General features: G+C 36.3%; 1 pseudogene; it reads right to left on the bottom strand.

Moving 5' to 3' along the window:
- The window catches only part of LOC143387612 (lysine-specific demethylase 5B-like), a 55,505-nt pseudogene that overhangs the window by 17,077 nt on the left and 23,199 nt on the right, over positions 1-15,229 (bottom strand).

Genomic DNA, 15,229 nt, shown 5'->3' with positions numbered 1-15,229 from the left:
TGGCATAAGCCTGCAATCCCAGCAACTTGAGAAAAGCTGAGGCTGGAGGGCTGCAAGTTCAAGACCAGCCTCAGCAATTTAGTGAGGCCCTAAGCAACTTAGTGAGACTATCTGAAAATAAAACATAAAAAAGGGGGTTGAAGATGTGGGTCAGTGTTTCGATGCCATTGGTATCAATCCCCAATACCAAAACGTAAAAAGAAATTGATTACTTAAATAAACTTATTCATTTGAGTGGGGGGTGGGGGTGGCAGCTGGGCAAGAAACTGACTGGCAGGGGTGCAGTGCAGGAGGTACTGGGGATTGAACCCAGTGCCTCACACATGTGAGACAAGGGTTCTACCAATAAGTTACAATCCCAGTTACAAGGGTTCTACCAATAAGTTACAATCCCTGTAACCCTTTTGATTTTGAGACACAGTCTCACTTAGGCTGGCCTCAAACTTGTGATACTCCTGTCTCAGACTCCCAAGTCACTGAAATTACAGGCATGCACCACCACGCCTGGCTGGAGAAAAAGATTTTAAACAACTGTTTAGATGTGGTCTTCAATATGAAAATATTAAGATCTACTCAAGATGGTACACACCTGTATGTATATGAGGCTGAGGCAGGAGGACTCTAAGTTCAAGATCAATGTGGACTACTTAGCAAGACCCTATCTCAAAGGAAGAAAATAAAAAGATAGGGATATAGCTCAGTGCTAAAGTGCCTCTAGCTTCAATACCACAAAATAATTAATAAATAAAAGCTTTCCCAAGATTCTATGTGAAATGTAAAATGCTTTCATCTCTGAAACAAAGAGGTGTAAAAGGTTATTGTGTTTCCTAACAATATTGTTAAATAAACTATCAAGCACAATTCATATACTAAGTCATCACTTTGATGTAAGGGCATCTGCTTTATTCACTCTTGGGTTTTAAATGTGTTGCCAATGCTCTAGAAACCTGGCTGCACAGAGGTGGTAACCAACGATGACTTCAGCTCTTTCTAATAATCTGTTTTGTTGATAACTTTAAGTTGTCTGCATCATAATCAGCCCCAATTTGCTATTCAGCAAGCCCCACTTTCTGTGCCACATACTTTTCTTCTTATTGATTTTTTGCCTCCAAAGCTTCGTTCACATTCAAGGCCCATTCATTGTAAGATTCTGCTCGAAGCTTCAATGCATTCATCATAGGGTAGAGATCATCCAGAGTGTATTGATAACTGGAAAGAGAATACCAGACAGCTTTGAGACACATGGCTCTGGAGAAAACTTAATGTTTTATACTTACCATTTTAGCCCAAGAACAAGAAGATCACTGAGCTTTTAATAAAGATTCCATGCTATTCATAAAGGGGGGAAATCATTCCTCTTACATACCGCAGTTTATATTTATAAGGAGGACAGGAACACAATTCCTTTACATGATGCAAGCAAACAAGCAGGCCAGGTTTACAAGAGCAGGAGATGGCAGACATGAAGCATGTTGTTTTGCATTTTATACACTGTCGCTCATCATCTGGCAACAACTCAAAATCCATTCTCTCCGAATCAATTACTCCCTAAAATGAAGTAGACTTTAGAGACGTCTAAAGGACAATAATCTCCTTGCCCCCAAGACTAAACAAAAAAAAAAAGTCTTACCAAAATACAGAAGCAGGGCAAAAATGTGTGGAATACAAAGTAACAAGGACCTCCACCTTTTTGAATAACATAAGGTCTTATGTTTGGCTTTTCTGATCTAAGTATAAAAACAGAATGTACTAACAATGAGTAGCTGCTTATCCTACTCCAAAATGGCCTTGTCCACGTCTTCAGCAAAGATGGGGATAAAAGAAATAGATAAGCTTTCTATTTATGAGAAAATGCTACATAGAGCTTCATAGTGATATTCCTGGATAATTTATAAAAAGAATAAAAATAAAAGAGCAAGTGGGAAAGATACCCAAGTAGTAACTGTTTACTAAGTGGTCTCTTAATTTTTTACAGAAAAAGTTATCTGCAGTGATATCATTATCTCATGAGGTTATAAAATGTGTGTAATAGAAGAGACTAATTTCAAAGTAAGACTCTCAAGGGAAAATAGTCTTAAGCAGTGAATTTCACCTATATCCTACACCATCCAATTTTTAGAGGGCCCTAGTGGGATGTATCTTTTGCCACTCAAAGCCTAAACTCTACCACCTATTCTAATTATCTGCTTCTAGATCCAAATCCAACTTGAAAATGCCAGTCCTGAGCCTTCTGTTTTATTTTAACCTTTTGGCTATTTCACTTCTAGCAAATATATTGACCAACAAAAACAAGGAGAGTAAGGAAAATGCTAATTAATGTTTTTTATAAAGATGTAATTTTTTGGTCTTACATCTATAATTGAGAATGTCATGAATGGAGACAGTTGAAATTTTTTGTTTAAAATAAGATTAGCTACAATTACTAATGTATGAACTTAGTAGGTCACTTAAATCCTCTGGGCATAGCTTCCCCAACTATAAAGTATCAGGGGAAGGTAGATATCCTGCAACTAATTCATAATGGACCTCAGAGAGTCAACATTTCAGCATACACCCAAAAAAGGCACATTTTTAAAAAAATTAACTAAATTCTACTTGAAGACTTGTCCCCAAAGATATCCATTAAAAATCTATTAGAGGGGTTGGGGATGTGGCTCAAGCAGTAGCGCCCTCGCCTGACATGTGTGCGGCCCGGGTTCGATCCTCAACACCACATACAAAAAAAGATGTTGTGTCCACCGAAAACTAAAAATTAGATATTAAAATTCTCTCTCTCTCTCTCTCTCTCTCTCTCTCTCTCTCTCACTCTTTAAAAAAAAAATGTAAAGAATCGTTGACAGCCTATACTTGTACAGTTGTTTTTTGTTTTTTGTTTTTAAATCTACTAGAGGGCTGGGGTTGTGGCTCAGTGGTAGAATGCTTGCTTCGCACGTGTGAGGCACTGAGTTTGATCCTCAGCACCACATAAAAAGATAACAAAAAAGGTACTAAAAAAATCTACTAGAAATGGCCAGGCGCAGTGGTGCATGCCTGTAATCCTAGTGGCTTGGAAGGCTGACACAGGAGAATCGTGAGTTCAAAGCCAGCCTAGGCAACACAATGTGCTAAGCAACTCAGTTGAGACCCTGTCTCTAATATAAAATAGGGCTGGGCTCAGTGGCTGAGTGCCCCTGTGTTCAATCCTGGTACCCCACCCCACCCCCGCAAAAAAAAAATCTACTAGAAATTAAAAGTGAGTTTAGTGAGGTTGCAGAATACAATTAATCAGTTGTATTTTTACATGTTAGCAATTAGAAAATAAAAAACTTTAAAGTGCCACTTATAATAACGCCAAAAAAGAGAAAAACATAACTATACCATGTTCATGAACTAAAAGACTCAGTATTGTTAAAAGTATCAATTATCCCCAAACTATTTATAGGTTTAATAAAGTCCCAAACAAAATCCTAATGAGTCATTCTTGTAGAAATCAATCAGCTAATTAAAAGAAAATAAAAGAGACAAAACTATTTTTAAAATAAAGAACAAAGTTGTAAACCAGGCAAAGTGGTGCACACCTGTAATCCCAGAAACTTGGGAGGGTGAATAAAGAGGACTGCAAGTGAGACCTTGGCTCAGAATGCAAAATACATAGGGGCTGGTGATGTGGCTCAGTGTTAAAATGTTTGCGTTCACCCTGGGTTGAACCCCCAGCCCCCAGTAGGGGAGGCAGGGGTGGTTTTGTAAGATACAAAATTTTAAAACTTCTAAGAAAATTACAATAATGAGGAGCATATGGCATTAGCAATAGGACAGATCTACATATGTATGAAGTTATTTTCAACCAATATGCCAAGGTAACAATGAACAGAGATACTTTTTTCAAAATATGATGCTGGAACAACTAGACATCCACATGAAAAAAAAAAATAACTTTGACCAATACCTTATTACACAACAAAAATTACTTGAAATGGATCAAAGGCCTAAATATAGTCTTCAAACTATAAGATTCTAGCCAGGAGTGGTGGCACACGTTTATCATCCAGCCACTCAGGAGACTGACAGGAGAATCTAAAGTTCAAGACCAGTCCCAGCAACTCAACAAAAAAAACCCTGGGGGGGGAGGGTAGTGCTGGGGATGCAGCAAAGATAGGAAAGTAGGACCCATACCCCCCACCCCCCACCCCATGATCTACAAAAGGAAGAAATCTGGCTGGGGATATAGCTAAGTTGGCTGAGTGCACACCTCGAATGCACAAAACCCCGGATTCAATCCCTAGCACAGCAACAACAAAGGAAGACATAAAATGGACTTCATTAAAATGAATACATTCTATTCTGTGAAAGACAGTGCTAGGAGAACCAAAGATAAATCAGACTGGGAGAAAATATTAGCAGAACACTTATCTGATAAAGGACTGGTATACACAATATATAATGTACTCTTAGAATAATCTAATTTAATAAATAAAAAGGGCCTAATATGGGCTGGGGTTGTGGCTCACTGTGAGGCACTGGGTTTTATCCTCAGCACCACTTAAAAAAAAATAAAATAAAAGGTATTATGCCCATCTACAATTAAAAATATTTTAAAGGAGGGGTACAAACATTTGAATACAAAGATAGAGAAATAGGTGGCAAATAAGTCCACAATAAGTTAGGCAGTAAATAAAAACAAAAATGATACATTACTATACATCTACTAGAATGGCTTTCAAGGAAATTAAATACACTAAAAAAGACTTCTTAAAGTGTGTAAGAACTTTAATAAGTTATACCCGGATGACATGCAATTAGGTGAGGAGAAACCTTACCAATTTACGAACAGTCTCCCTTAAGGCTTTCTCATCTTCAATCATAATGGCCATGTCTTCCTGAACAGTTGAAGCCACTACAACATCTAGTACATCAGCCTTAGACACCATATTACATATCATCTCATCATGGGAAAACACACAGTAACGGTGAAGCAGGCGGTAATGCTCCACACACTGTCGGCCTAATGGCAGCTGTGTTGAAAGAAAGGAGGAGATACACTCATCTTCTATTTCCCAAAACTTCTAACTTGTACTATCAGTTAATCAAATGTCGCATTCTGGGTTAAAACATTTATCAACTCTAAAACCAGACTAAGATACCAAGACTACACCCAGACCTTATATATCTTTGGATCTCAAAGATCTAGCATATTGGGTACCTTAGTTGAAAAGTGGTATTAAAAATATCACCAAATATCACACTATAAAATATCATACTAGCATGTATGAAGGCAATGGAATCTCAGCACCACATATTTAAAAAAAAAAAGGTCCATCAACAACTAAAATATACTTTTTTAAAGTATTCAACTTTATAACTTAAGGAAACCAAATGTGTCAGTAAATTGCAATACTGTGAATAATTTAAACCAGTATGGACAAAGTTTCAGACCAGAGTTGCAGAATATTAATCAATAGCCTCCTTTCATCATTAAGTCAGGATACTGAAGAGGCTAAAGAAGGTCACTTGAGCCCTGGAACTTGAGGTGAGCCTGGGCAACATAGTGAAACCCCATCTCAAAAGAACAATAATCAAAAACAAAAAACAAACAAACAAAAAGTCACAACAACAACAAAAAATAAAGTCTTGCTACAAAAGAAAGAAAAAGTTAGTGGAATTAAATATTTGTGATTATATTACATATGCTTGATTTACAATGTGGTACAAAGAGCCTTATCTCTTTATGGACTGGAAAACAATTTGCAGACTGTCCAGCTGAACATCAACGGGTTATAGTAACAATATACAGGGCAGGTTTGAAAGCATTATATTCCATTTCCACAGTTAGAAAAAGCTCACTAATTTGTAATTACATACCCAGTCAACAGTGCAGAAGTTAACAGCCTCAGCAAAATTAAACCCTTGGTTAAAACCACTGTGGTAAGCTCTTGGAAATGTAATCACAAACTCTCCAGCACACTGATTTGTTCGATAAACCTGAAAAGACAGACAATTAGAGATTTTTGAGGTTCTCAATTACACTCTCACCAAAGATAATTTGGACATAAACTATTAGGTGATTCTCCAAAACATGAAGCTTTCTGCCAGTTAAAACTGAAGAAAAAAAGAAAAGAAAAATTATAGATAGAATGTCACCTAATTTCTGCCACAAGATGGAGCAAGTACCCCAGGCTACCATTGTTAGTTACTCTGAACAAAAAATATGGCTTCCAATACAAAACTTTGACCACATCCAGGATCGATTTTTTGATCATTTTTCTAAATACAGCTACCATAAAGAATATCCTACTGAGTATGATGGTGTAATCCCATTATCTCAGAAGGTTGAGGCAGGATGATCACAAATTCAAGGGCATACTCTGGAAGCCAAGCAAATTGGCAAGACCCTGTCTCAAAATTTTTTAAAAAATTAAAAAATTTAAAAATAAAAGGGTTGGGGATGTGGCTCAGTGGTTAAGCATCCCTGATATCATTAAAAAAAATCCTAATGTAATTTGATTAGCCCCAAACAGGATAACCTACCACCAGCTGAAGATTCTATTTCAAGAATATCATAATAGGGCTGGGGTTGTGGCTCCGTGGTAGAGCGCTTGCCTAGCTCGTGGGAGGCCCTGGGCTTGATCCTCAGCACCACATAAAAACAAATAAATAAAGACATTGTGTCCAACTACAATTAAAATATATATATATATATATTTTTTTAAGGAATCTCATACGGAGCTCTTCCTGATTTGGATCTCAAATTTACTTCCTAACATTCCACTCTTTGGATTAACCAAACACCAAAAGCACCTGTATTATTCAAGGCACACAACTTTTACACTGAACTTACATAAGAGCACACAGCTTTTTAAGCCTCTGTATCTCGAATTTATGGTTGTTCCAACTGTGGTCAAGACCCCAAAAAAATCAGAAATTCTAGTGATGGGGCCCAGACATATGCATGGTAATGACTCTATTGGGGTTCTCATAAAGACAGACTGTGTCACATGAGCAAAATCCTTTCTATCTGAACTACTTTCTTCCTCTCCTACTCTTTGCCAAACACTGATAAGCAGAAGTTCAAACTCCTACTTCAGATGGCATCTAATTTATAAGCCCTTTCTGAATCTCAATAGTCTACTTGACACTAACAAACCACACCACCCTTTCCATTTTCTACATAAACTTTGTCCCTTTTCCCCTTAAATTGTGAATCCGTATTGCACAAGGAGCTCACAAGGAGCTCATTCATCTATTTTGTTTGTTTGGGGTACAGGGCATTAAACTCAGGAGTGCAAATTGGCAAGACCCTTTTATTTTTGAGACAGGGTGTCTCACTAAGCTGCTTGGGACCTCACTAAATTGCTGAGGCTGGCTTTGAACTTGTGATCCTCCAGCCTTAGCCTCCTGGATCACTGGGATTATAGGTGTGAGCCACTGCACCCAGCTTATTCATCTACTTCTGTAGGTCCAGAATGTAGTCTTGCATGATTTGCTCAAATACTAAAGAACTAGAGCCAAGTCTTGCATTGAGCAAGCTACTTTTGACAAATGGGGCAAGACCAATCCACATTGGGGGGGGGCAGGGATAAATGAGCAAAGTACTAACAATGAAAGTATGGAAGAATTTTAGTACTTATTGGTCATTATTTTATCAGTTATAGCCCATACATAACTTATGATACCTCAATGAAATGTCTTTTCAGTCTATTCCCATTGACTAACTAACTTGTGATGCCAAAACAGATAAAATTTAGGTCACAGCAAGATCAAGAACTCACTTTAGGGCTGGGGTTGTAGCTAAGTCACAGAGCATTTGCCTAGTACATGTAAGGTATTGAATTCAATCCTCAGCACCACATATAAATAAATAAGTAAAACAAAGGTATTGTGTTCATCTACAATTAAAAAAAATAAAAATAAAAATAATTCATTTTAACACTATTAGTCTATCATTTACATTTTATTTAGCTAATTAGGATGGACTCTTCAATTCCATACATCTCAATATAGACTCCCAGGCTGGGGATATGGCTCAGTTGGTAGAGTGCTTGCCTTGTATACACAAGTGCACAAGGCCCTGGGTTATATCCCAAGCACCAAAAAAAAAAAAAAAAAATCAATATAGACTCCCAAAATATCTTCAGAGTATTATCCAAAAGAAAGCAAGCATATGAATGTTACTTTATGTAACAGCAATCTCAGAGAAAATATCCACAGCACCTTCCAAGTCAAGACTGGGAGCCCTGAACAAGCTCAAGACCTAGAAGTAAATTTTCACTTAAAATAAAACTTGGGGATAGGGGTACAATATAAATAATTTCTGTTAAGAATGATAGTTTGGTTCACCATTCAAAATGAAGATCATAAAGATTCAATATAATTATTTTTCAAATAGGGACAGAATATAAAGAATTCTAACACCACTCTCTTTATAACAAAATCTAGCCATTTTCATAGTAAACTATGTATACTGACAGATCATTTAAGTTTTTGTTTTAGGGCTGGGGTTGTGGCTCAGCAGTAGAGTGTGCAAGGCCTTGGGTTTGATCCTCAGCACCACATAAAAATAATAAAATAAAGGTATTGTGTCCAACTACAACTAAAAAATATTTTTTAAAAAAAGTTTTTGTTTTATTGATTGTAAGACTGAAGTCATAAAAAAATTCAGTCTAGAACATATTAGTGGTGAGAGTTGCACAACCTATGAATATACTAAAGCCATTGAATGAACAATGAAAAAGAAAAAAAGAAAAATATCACACTTTTTTTTTTTTTTTTGGCAAAGCAAGGCCATTCAGTTATCCAGGTATTAGCTGCAACAAATCAGTTTCTGTGGTATTTGAGTGACTACCCCCACTGGGTTAATGCTATATATATAATACCAACTTGCATCAAGCACCTGTTTCTGCTATGAAGTATCCCATGGAAAACAGGTAACCAAATCAACTTCATTAAAAAGTAAATAATAGGGAATAAGTGGTGAATTAGTAAGTCGGAGTGATAAGAGGATTAACCAGAACATACAGGCACTTCATGAGTCATCAGGGTATTGGGGTTCATGATGGTCACAAGCTGATGGAGGAGATCTGGTTGGGACACAAAGAGCTCTGGAGCTAGTTTCTTCATTACATTTTCCAGCTGCTCAGCAGCATACCCTGGGACTCCATACAGGTTTTTGGCTCACCCCTGGAAAGAGATTATAAAAATAAATCAATCTGCAATACCAACACAAAACAAAATGTTAATCAGTTCGTATTTTTCAGACCTTGCTGTGTAAGACTTAGTTACAAAGGAATGTTCAAATTGAGGAAGTATCATTATAAATGTGATCTGAACATATGTAATGCATTTTCTACCTTCAAGTATAAGTGTAAGCATGAGACTTTCTAGCTGAGGTCCATTCCTCTCCCAGCTCCCACTTTTAACTAACTAACCCTTTAAAAAATGCAGATATTCAGAATTTTTAATAATAAGGGATCTACAGGATATGAAGTTCCACGGTTTCCTACAGCAACTGACAAGAGATGGCAACTCTCCATCTTCCTCTTCCCTTGCCCATTCTGACAGATGAGGTTACATCAAAAATGATAAGGCAATTAGCACTTCTAAAAAGCTGTTATTCTTCAAAGCATTTTCAATTGTCAACCAATTAATCTGTAACATCCCTGTGAGATATGATAAATATCATCTTCACTTTACAACTGGGAGTAACTGCCCAGGGAGGAAGAACTGATGCCATACATATATATACCATCTCTTCTTTCTTGTGGTACATTCTTGAATTCCTTATATAAGGATTTAAGTGAATTATGAATCTTCAAATATTTTTATATTTAGAAGCAAGATGAATAAAAGGGGAAAAACAGATGTGAAGAAATGGCTTTGAGAATAGAGGTCCAAGTATCTGCATTCACAAAATTCACAGACACAAGGATGAGGTTCCCTCAAAGTGTTGTGGTGACAGAATTCCACCCAACAAAAAGGAAGCTGGCATCCCAAGGACCTGGAAGATACTATGTACCTATAGCCTGCCTCTATTCCCAAATTGCCATTGAATACAATTTTCTATAGGAAAGTACAGTCCAAAGCTTTTTAACCATTCTATGAGTAAAAACTTACTCCACAAAAACAGGCTACACTTCTCAGGCTACAGTGTACAATTTAGAGGATCCATGTACTTTCTAGGAAGCTTTATAAACTACTACTGCCTTAATAGGATGCCTATTATAATAGCAGTGAAAAAAACTAGCTCATCAGTCTTCAAACATAGCTGAGACATATTTGAGAGGAACAGAAAGTTTTTCTACCCGGTTTACATACTGCTTATAATTTCTATGTGGGATTTCTCACCAGTGCAGGTAGTTGATGAAATAGCTCCAATGGTCTTCAATATGCCAACAGAATGAAGAAAAGCACATTCCCACATACAACTAAGGGAGTTTCATGCCACATATATCAGCAGTAATATGGGCAAGGACAGACTGCTCCATCACTGGCATATTGTTCAAATTCCAGCCACTATCAAGATATTCCTAAAAATAAGAAAAATGAGGGTAAAGTTTTAGCTGTACCATGTTAATACTTTAGAATTCTATTTCCAAAGGCTGTCTGGAAAATAATTTCCTTCCAAATAAAAGGGAGTGGGAAGTAGAGGGGTCAACATGCTCAATTTTAGGATGCCCGTAGATTAGTTCTGCCTCATTTAAAGCTTTATATAAATGGACTTGTTCCAGGATTGGTGGAAAAGGCTGTAATCCCAGTGACTCAAGAGGCTGCTGCAGGAAGACTGCAATTTCAAAGCCAGTCTGGGTAATCTAACAAGACCCTGGATACAGAGATACTAAAGTTCAAAAATAGGCAAAGTAATCTTCGGTATTGGAAGTCAGAATAGTGGTTATCCTGAAAGAGGTAAAGTAATGAAGGAGAGAGGGCAAAGGGGGAGTTGGGCACGGATTCTTAATTCTTATTCGACTGCTGGTTACATGGGTGTGCTTAGTTTGTGAAAATTCATCAAGCTATAGATATAGGATTACCCATTTCCTGTGTGTGTTAGAATATATTTATATATTTATTTTTTTGTTTACTTCCTAACAGGATAGAATTTTTTTAAAGAAACCTGATGGTGTAGAAAACAATAGACTCATAGACATAATTTTAAGATAAATAAATAAATAAAACTCTTAGATTTTCTTCAGAAGGAGAAATTAAGTTATACAATCTGAAGGCAAAGTTATTTTCCCTTATCACCATGATATAAAATGTAGTGGTACAATTAGGACTAGAATTGTTCTATTGTCTTCCAACTTTTCTTGAAATCACTAAAAATCTGATAATTAAGGATCTGCTGAAAGTAATAATAAATTACTTCAAGGACCAAACAGAATTTCAATAAGTACTTAAACTTTCAAGCCACATACATGGACTTTCATTTTTTATAATAAGGATGCTGGGGTTGGGGGGTGCTGGCTGGGGTTGTGGCTCAGCAGTAGAGCCCTTGCCTCACATGTGCAAGACCCTGGGTTTGATCCTCAGCACCACACAAAAATAAGTGAAATAAAGGTTTAAAAAAATGATCCCATTAAAAAATAATAATAATAATAATAATAATAAGGATGCTATTAATCCAGTAGCAGGCTCTTTAGATCAAGGATATGCTGAATCATAGCTTTAAATGCACAAGTCTCCCTCAAACTAAAAGTTCCTTACTACTTGGGCCTACCTCGTCCTCAGGTGAAAGTTTGATTTTTCCATCTCGAACAGGAAAACCACTTCCAAATTCCTTTGAAGCAATATCAGCTCCATATTCCACTGTGACATCCTCTTCGATAGTGCCTACCAATCGCCAGAATTCTTTCTCCACCAGTTCTGTGGGAACCATCTAAAAATATAATAAGAGGAAAAGGTGAGTTTTCTTACTCATTTACAAACTGCCTATGACTGATGTAACTAGGTAAATTAATGACAGGAATCATGGACCAGACTTCTAAGGGAAGATTCTCTCCATATCATTCCATAATTGATCCCAGGCAATTCAGGAAACATCTTTATATTCTAAAAGGAATTTTATAATTAAGGAGCATTAAGAGTTGGGTACAATGGTGCAATGCTTATAATCCCAGAGACTCAGTCTAAAGCAAAGATTGTAAGTTCCAGGCCAACCTGAGCACCTTTGTGAGACCCTGTCTTAAAATATAAAATACAAAGGGGCCAAGGATGAAGCTCAGTGGTAATACATGCTGTGTTCCATCCTGGTTACCAAAAAAAGAAAAGAAACGGCAACATAAAAATTAAGAATTCAGAGGCTGGGGATGTGGCTCAAGCAATAGCGCGCTCGCCTGGCATGCGTGTGGCCTGGGTTTGATCGTCAGCACCACATACAAAGAAAGGTGTTGTGTCCACTGAAAACTAAAAAAATATATATATATATATTTTTTTAAATTCTAAAAAAAAAAAAAATTAAGAATTCATGTTCCTCTATCATGAACCTGGCTATGATTATAAAAAGTAGCTAAAGAATGTAAAATGCTGATATTCAAAAATTGGGAATGTTTGTCTTATCAGAAATGTAGTACACAACTTGGTTGAGGACAGTATAAAAATAATGGTCATCTGTGTTTAGAATGATGCTTTATACTTCAAGAGGCTTTTGAACACATTGTCTTTGAGTCCATCCATTTTTTTTACTAGATATGAAAAGAAGAGTAAAGTAGGCAATGATGATTAAAAAAAAGAGACAAGGGTGCAGAGTATGAACAAAAAGAACAATTAATTTGGGCAGAATGCCCTATAAAAAGGCACCAGACTGTCAAGTATCTGTTGATATCTGACTTGAGTACACAGTCAAGTAAGTAACTTAAACATCTTTCATCTTTTAATTAAAATAAAAAGCCAACCATAGATAGGTTGCAAGTCACTAGAATTGGCTGAGCAAAAACTGGCAAATACTATAATATACAAGGAAACGAAAGACCTAAAAATTCAAATGGAGAATAAACATAAGCCAATTAAATAAACAAACATTTTAGCTAATGTTGGTGATAATAAAGAAAAACAGGCTCATTAATATATACTGCTGGATGTTGGGACTGGGAATATAGCTCAGTTGGTAGAGTGCTTGCCTTGCATGTACAAGGTTCTGGGTTCAAATCCCAGCACCACACACACACACACACACACACACACACACAAGTAAAGCTGGAGTGCCATAAATTGATGGACCTGTGGGGGTAGGGTAAGGAATAAATATTCTTATTTATGAGAACATTAGATCTCAGCAATCATTCAAAGAACATAATTCAATTACAGAGATCAACATGGATGAAGTGTTTGCTATAGCATTTATTTAGAACTGAGGAAGACCCCAGCTTTAAATACCCAGAATTACTAAAGGAAACCATTTAGTTTTGTCATATTCATTTGATAGACTATTAAATGCTGAATGAAGCATGCTTATAGTGCTAGGTGAACCAGGGAGAATTAAAACCAGAATCCTATGAAGTTCATAATACTAACTTACATGCAACTAGCTAATATACAACAAATGCATTCCCAAGGCAAAGCACACAGCTTGGCACATAGTAAGTTGTCAGTAAATTTTTGCTGTATTCTTTAAATTACATGCATTGGGCTAAAGGGACTGTAGGTGATTTTCTTTATTGCTATTTTTACTACTGCTACTGTATAATCTCTGTGAAAAAGGTATCTCTAGTGAAATTCTTAGATGAATCAGAAAGAATTTTATTGTGGAATTTTAATATCATTAAAAATTAAAAGTGTCATTTCTGTCTCCAAAGTTATTAAAATCCTCTATCAAAGCAGTAAATGTGTACATACATGGACTGGCATGTTGAAGTAATCAGATTTGAATGCATCTGCCATTTCCCCAAAAGTACGAAGGGTGTAGTCCCTGGCTGTTTGTTCAAAGTCAAATTCTTCTTGTGGTTTACTACATTCCTGCAAATAAAAAAGAAAGTTTGTGTTCTAGGTGGCACCTGAAAATGTCAAGTCTACAAGTCTATCTGGTCAATCATCAAAAGGACAGATTTTCTTTAAAAAAAAAAAAGTTTTTTTTTTTTTTTTTTACTTCTATGCAATGTCTCCGTTTAAAAAAAAATCAATCTGCCTGAAATTTGAAGGGTGTTCTAGCAAGCAAATAAATTTACTTAAATAATCACATCTTTGAATAATTTAAATCTCTATAAAGAAGCATCCTAGGCTGGGCATGGGGAAGCTGAAACAGAAGGATAACAACTACCAGGCCAGCCTGGGCAAATAAGTGAGATCCTATCTCAAAATAATAAATTTAAATGGGGGGATATAAAGCAGTGACTAGGAATATAGCTCAGTGGTACAGTTACCTGAGTTCAATCACCAATTATTAACTCTTTGTCCCCAAACCCACATACACACACAGAAAAGAGGCAGCCTAAAACCTTGCTTCTTTCAGAACCAAAAAAAATGTTTTCAATAATGAGAGGAATAATGTCCTTCAGAGAGTTAAAACTAAGAAAAAAATCAACACGTAATATATCATCAAAATAGAGATAAAACACTTGATGGAAGTAGAATGGCTCTCTGAACAGCATTAGTTAATTATATCCTAACTATGCCATCAAAAACAAACACTGAGCCAGGCACAGTGGTGCATGCCTATAACCCCAGCAACTTGGGAGACTGAGATAGGAGAATCCCAAGTTCAAGGGCAGCCTCACCAACTTAGCAAGGCCCTAAGCATCTTAGTAAAATCCTGTCTCAAAATAAAAAATAGAAAGGATCAGCAATGTAGTTAATTGGTAAAGCAGCCCTAGGTTCAATCCCCAGTACTAAAAAAATAAAACTAAACATTGAGAAGTTAGCAGGCAGTTACAGGTGGCCCTAGATTATAGAAAATTAATGAATTTGAATATTCCAGACCATCTTGCAAGTTCAACCCTATTTTTTTCAAAATATTTTTTAGTTGTTGATGGACCTTTATTTTATTTATTTGTATGTAGTGCTGAGAATCAAACCCAGTGCTACCACTGAGCCACAACCCCAGCCAAGTTCATCCCTATTATCCACCTTATTATATAATCTAATCCTAACGCAAACATAGTATTTAAGTGACTGCTTCATTATAAATAGTATAAAATAATCTTCATAAAAAGTGATGGCAAGTATCAGTAAATTCACAAAAATACTTTAAGAAGTAGATCACTAAAATTGCTTATGTAATGTAATTTCATTTGTTTAAAATAGAAGAGAGTCTGGATGAATATACACT

The sequence above is a fragment of the Callospermophilus lateralis genome, unplaced genomic scaffold (assembly GCF_048772815.1).
Source record: "Callospermophilus lateralis isolate mCalLat2 unplaced genomic scaffold, mCalLat2.hap1 Scaffold_146, whole genome shotgun sequence".
Lineage (NCBI taxonomy): Eukaryota > Metazoa > Chordata > Mammalia > Rodentia > Sciuridae > Callospermophilus > Callospermophilus lateralis.
Note: the sequence above shows the minus strand (reverse complement) of the source record. Positions and strands in the feature narration are given on the sequence as shown.